This window comes from Onychostoma macrolepis, chromosome 18, assembly GCF_012432095.1.
Source record: "Onychostoma macrolepis isolate SWU-2019 chromosome 18, ASM1243209v1, whole genome shotgun sequence".
Taxonomy (NCBI): Eukaryota; Metazoa; Chordata; class Actinopteri; order Cypriniformes; family Cyprinidae; genus Onychostoma; species Onychostoma macrolepis.
The window spans coordinates 15,851,586-15,858,296 of record NC_081172.1 but is presented as its reverse complement, the minus strand read 5'-3'; positions in this window follow the sequence as shown (position 1 = coordinate 15,858,296).

Genomic DNA, 6,711 nt, shown 5'->3' with positions numbered 1-6,711 from the left:
TCACTCCTGGAAAAAGAGCATCCTGATGGATATGTCTTAATCACTAAGAGCATCTCTACAACCAGAAGAGGCTTCAGTGAAGAGCTCATGCCTGAGGAACCCAGAAGAAAGAAGCCCAGAGTCACCAGTGTCACCTGGAGCACTGCATATCAGGACCTACATATGTAAATACTGTATATATTGTACATAGTTACAGAGTAAGTTTTAATATTCTGAGTAAGTTTTAGTTTTTAGAATAAGTTTTTATTTTTTTCGATTACATATTTAGCCCAGTGTTGTGTGGTTATTTTTTGGTGATTGTCAGTGAGTTGATACAGTATGCGGTTTCTAGGTTTTTAAAGCAGATTTTATTGCATTGCTACATGGTTGTCAGGATGTTTTGGGTGGTTTTCCTGTGCATTGACATTCATTTGTCAAGGTTTTTCTAAACGATTGTTAGCGTGTTTCTGAGCAGTTTTTGGACTTCGCTAATTGATCTTTCATGCATTGCTTCATGGTTGTTTATTATATTATAATCGCTTATGAAATCGGGTTCTAAACATATGCCAAAGATCACATAAATACTAGTCATCACAAATAATTTTAATACGACAAAACAACTATTGTAACAGATGTAAAATATCACAATAATCTGAACATAATAAACCAGAGTGTAATAAAACAGAAGCTCTGTTATGTGCGTATTTGTGCTTCAATAATCAAAGCGTGAGTACCTATCACGATATACATTGTTGAACAGAAATTCATATTGTTAATGGTGATAGTACCTTAATGCAATATAGTCGACATTCGGTAATATAGAGGAGGCGATAGGATTATTTACACTTGGTGACAATATAGATGAACAACCAGTATGAATTTTGCTATTAGTATATCGCCTATTGTGAGAGTACATGTATACGGTTTAAGTTTGATAGGCATACAGTATAGCTGTCAACTGTTTGTCCTATAGTTCACCAACACTTGTTGTCACCAACAAGTTAGTGTTTCATTTTGCTGTGAAATTGAGGATTTTGAAATCTGTAAAGTTTAGTTTCCATTTATAATCAGTCAATTAAAATATTTAATCACATTCAATTGCTTGATTGTTTTCAATATCAAGCAATAAAAAGAGTTTTAAACTATTTTTTACTGGTCGAATTACAAAGATAATTCACTGCATATTTTTACCAGCACTTTGTTCAAGTTCTCATGTGTTTGTATTTATTTCATTGTCTTTGCAGATGTAAGTTGTTGCAGTTAATATTAAATGCATAGTTCATCCAAAAGTTAAAATCTGCAGTTAATTTAATCACCCTCAAGCCATCCAAGATATAGGTGACTTTTTCTTCAGTAGAGAGGTTGTTTTTTCGGAGTGTCTATTTACACTAAGTGCAAATAGCCTGCCTTGTTCGCAGAAGCTATTTACACTAACTCCGCCCACCAATGTGTGATTGGGCTAGTCAAGATTACAAGAGACTGATACCAATTGTCAGTTCCAGTCCCAGTTCCTCCTTTTGACACGACCGACCGGGTTCGAATCAGAAAAGCATTTATTTTTATTAGTGCTGTCAATCGCTTAAAAAATTTAATCGCGTTAATCACAGTCGTGGACAAGTCGCAATTTAAAAAAAACTAGGATTTACCTGTAAATGCGTTGAACAAGAAATGCATGACAAACTAGTTTAAGGAAACAGAACCTTTCACACTTCCGCCAGATATGAGACATAACCCTTATTATTATTTTATCATTATTCTTTTGTTTTTATTCAGCCATTATCAGCCTTTAAACTGCCAATAAAACGTTTACCAAGCCACATCGCTTCAATCCCAGTATACATTTACCCAACTATTATCAAAAGTATTTCTAAATAAATACAACAAAACATTTCTTGCGACCTTACGTGAAGTAATATGACAAAATGCATTATGAAGAAGAATTGGACCTGTTCTGCAGCTGCATTAGAGCTAACATTAGCATCATGATACATAAGACAATTTATGAGATTAATAATACACTTTTACTCAGAACTCACTTAAAACCACCATCGAGTGTTTGTAATAACTTCCTTTTACGATCATATGTGGAATTTGGCCGTTTACTGTTGTTAAAATATGCTATAGCCTTTTATATCGCTGCACAAATTACCATTTCAGACCTACACATTCATTTAAAAAAAATCTCATACAGACCATATCTATCGTAATCGTGTGTTCATTATCTTATATAGTGGCTGTTGTCATGTTTATTTCTGCTGTGTAAAAGCCTTAACATGCTCTGCTGAAACTCAGGTTGTTTGTGATGTTACCGCCTCTCCGGTCTTAAGTTGCCAGGTATACATTTCAAGTATAATACATATTAGTAAAAGGATCTATTTTCATTTTTATTTGTCTATATACACTTTGGGCGGCCGCGGTACATTATAAAAGTAGGCCAAAAAACCGCAAACCACGGCTCTGTAATTTTTCCCGCGACTGTATTTTCAAAATAGCCCACTTGTGCCGTTACCCTGGCAACACTGGTGCTGTACCCTCATCACACAATGATAGATAACCTTCCGCGCTGCGATGACGGGAAGTTGGGGTCAAACCTTATCAAACGATTAATCTGCATTAAAAAAATATTAACTCTTTAATTTTTTTTTTTGATTAATCGCATGCGTTAACGCGTTAACGTTGACACCCCTAATTTTTATTAAAAATGAAGGAAATAATCCAAAATTTGAAAATAAAGTATTGGGTAGGGTTAGGGTAGGTGTAGGGAGGGCTTTTGTCCCAATAAGGTGGCATCCATTTAATAATTTGAATTAAAATTAAAATTTACACTCAATAAGTTATTATTGCATAGGCCTACTGTTTTATAATGTTTTACAATACGAGGTGCCGATAATTGCCACTATTTGCAATAAGTAGTATAAATCGCAGAAAACCCTGCTATTTTAACATAGTAAATAGAATCTATAGCTATCTGCACTTAGTGTAGCCTCTATCGCTATTTACACTTGGTGCAGCCGCTGCCTTTTTTTCTTTTTCTTTTTTAGCTGAAACCATGGTCTTTGAATCATAAAATGCAAGGCGGCTGCCCTTTTGAGAACAAAATTAATGTCTCCTGACGATATGGTCTTATGAAGTGAAATGATAGGTCTGTGAAGAAAATAAACATTGTTTACAATATTATTACCCGTAATCCTCAGACAACGGTGAAATCCGATTCTTTTCCGCCAACTGGTTCTTTCGGACAGTTCGTTTCAAAGAACTGGTTCGATTTTAATAATCACGCAATGACTTACCGCAAACGCAATTATATTATTAAAGCAGCCAATAATGCATATAAAGTGAATAAACTTTATCAGCTCACCTTTTTTTTTATATAAACAATTGTGTTCGACTTGTAACGGTGCTGCATCAAGAACCGCGCGGCGATCGGTCCGCTTTGTAATTGCTCTCGCGGTACTTTGATGTCATACACCGATCGTCTGTGCAGTCGAACACACCTAAATCTGTTTAGACGGGTTCAAGCAGGAGACTGCAGTTTCACTATATTTGCTCCAATTTATGGTAAATAACGCAAACCGTGTATTGATTGTGCATTGATTAATGCTGACTACGTTTTAGAGTAGCACTTTATTCTGGTTAATGATAAAGAGACAACATTAATATGTTTTTCGTAAGTTTAAGCCGCCTCCTGTATCCCTATTTACAGTATGCTGTCATTACTGTGGATATATATTTGGAAATGTTGCAAGAATTATTCATAATGCTGGTGATATAGTTGCAGGATGGGTTCATTTAAAATAGCTCACTGAGACTCGGGTACAGATTTATGAATTTTATTTAGTTTCAGAAACTAACTGATCTTGAACGTGGTTACATAACTGAAGCATTTTAACTGGACTGTAAAAAAAAAAACAGGACTGTGTAGGCTACTTAATGGCTCTAATGATGGAAATAACTACAATCCCATGATGGAGCATTGCGAATTTGATTCGTGTTCAGCCATTTCTCCGGTCTTCAGTGTAACATTATCCTTCAGAAATAATAGTAATATGCTGATTTAATGTAATATTTTCCATTATTATTCATGTTGAAAACAGTTGTGCTGTGCTTGTTGAATAGAAGTATTATTTAAAAAATAAATAGGCCTAAATAAATACAAAATCTTGCCAACCCCAAACATGGTTAAGGCTGGGTGATAGCCTACATCAAATATTGTGTGTAGCCTATATCGTGATACTGTAACAAGTTTAGCTAATAAAGATAGTAAGCCAATTTTGCTCATGTTTCATGACAGAAGTTTACATAGAAGTACATGAAGTATAGTCTTAAATTGTGAATTTTGCCCAAACATGTGCCAAAAAGGAAATGATCAACTCTGTGTTTGTTACAAAATGCCCATATGATCCCAAGATGTCATTGTTGTGCGAGCGTTAAAGTTCACTTACAGTCAAGGCTCAGCTTTGGCCTGATATCTCTGTGTCATTGACTAGAGCTCTACATAGAATATGAGTCAGTATGCCAGGGAGCCAACAGCCGAAAACAGGAAGTCCAGCAGGGGCGTTCCAGCAGGATGAGGAAGAGGCCCTCAGGTGGAGGTGACTTCTGTGCTGTGGATGAGTAAATCAATTTCCAGGAAAGCACAAAAAGAGGATGCAGCATACACTTTATGAGCTAACTTCCAAATTCTGCTGCTTCAAAGCAGCAGCTTTCCAAACTCCATTCATCACATACATGGGGGTTCCGTAACTAACAGCTGAAAATGACACTTTATTAGATTAAAACATATTCAATATTTTCTCTAGAATGTAGGCCCTATATGTAACAACCCGTGAATGTACAAAACACACTCATTCGAAAAGCAATGCAGATTTGCACATAGTTGAGGAAGAAAAAAATAAATAATTTATTGGGTATGGAACTGAATAACTGAATTTGGGTCATGAATTTAGATCATATGCAAAAGCAAACCACCAGCTCGTGTTCAGATACTGTCAATGTAACTACAGAGCCAGATTTCCTGGCAGCGGTTCTGAGGTCAGTTGTCCTCCATGACAGACAGCAAAGCGGTTTCTTCATTTCTCTCTATGGGACCCGCAGAGGTTCATACGAGGCATTTTCAAGATTTTCATCGTCCTTTCAGACCACATTCTTTTCCTGCTATTAGAACAGACAACTGGACCTCAGAGAGAATAACGACAGACCTCTTGTGGGGATATGAGAATATATCATTAGCCACAAATAACATTCATCATGCATAACCCTTTAATTATAAATGAGGAATTAAAGATTCCGTATATTGTAATTATTAAAATATCTTTTGAGATAAAAGATAAGAAGAATGATGAAATGCAAAATGTCATGCTGCCCTTTTCAACATGAACTTTATGATACAAGTTGAATATTAACATGTTGTGTACTAGTACTATCTAAATGTTATGGTTCTCTAACTGGGGTTTCAGCAGTTAGACACCTCTGTTAGATTTACGAGATCTCATGTTAACCTATAGCGCCCTCCTCTGGTTACAACTTCCAATGCAGTCACAACAGCAAGAATTAGATAATAAAAGTTGTTGTATAAATTCCTATAGCATATAAACGTCAGCAGGACTTTAATACTGTAAGAAGTTAATACTTATTCAGCTATGATGCATTAAATCGATCAAAAGTGACTGTAAAGATTCTTACATTGACACCAAAAATAATCAAAGAATCCTGAAACAACCCCCCCCCCAAAAATAAACCTTTTAAAAATATTAAAATAGAATATATGAAATATATGAAAACTGTACAGTATTCACTGTATTTCTAATCAAATCTATTCACATAAAAAAAAAATGGCAGACCATTACAATGTACTAGGAAGATAATCTCCAGGCGAAAGAAATAAAGTTTGGTCTCTCATGACGTTACATTGAGACTGAAATGATCAAAGATTAAAAGACACTCACTCAATGACAAATAACAATGAAAATCACACATATGGTCAAAGTTTTCTTTTAATCCAACTTATAACTATTGCATAGACATGTTTTGTACTTAAGTCGCTGGTAAAACTTACTACATAAACATGGCTTCCTAGTTAAACAGAAAATCTTGTATAAGAAATGTAGAGAAAAAAAAGCCCTTCATCTTCACTTTACCTCGGAAATACACAGTTATCCAAATATTGGTCAATTTCTGAAGAAAAAAAAAGAAAAAAAAAAAAAAAAAAAAAGGCTTTCAGTATCTAAAACTAGAGTTCTAGGAGACAGCTTCTTGACAAAATACAAAAAAAAAAAAAGAGAGACTTAAAAGTACTCAATCTTGAAATGTGTAAAAATATAAAGAGAAATGACTATTTCTCTGTCTCTTCTAGGTCTATCACATTACAATACAAATGGCAGTTTGTTTTAAAGGACAGAGCTAGAAAGATTTCTTGTCGAAAAGCAACAGTTTTTGGAAATGGCCTTACAGACAGCGACATGGTCATTCTTGTCTCTTATCTTCTCAGAAGAAGCTTCGATCGCTTCTTTTCTGAACTAACACTAAACTCAAAAAGCTGACAGTTTACATCAGCTTCACTCGAAACAAAACCATAGACACAAAAATATTAAAAAGAAGAAACGCAAAGATTAAAAAGTCTCGCACTACTTCACACGACGCAGACCTGTTTTGGTTGAGCTGAAATGGATCAGAAACAGGAAGACAGATGTGGATTTTGCTGTGGTGCTGCAGGCTACAGCTGAATCTAGTCAG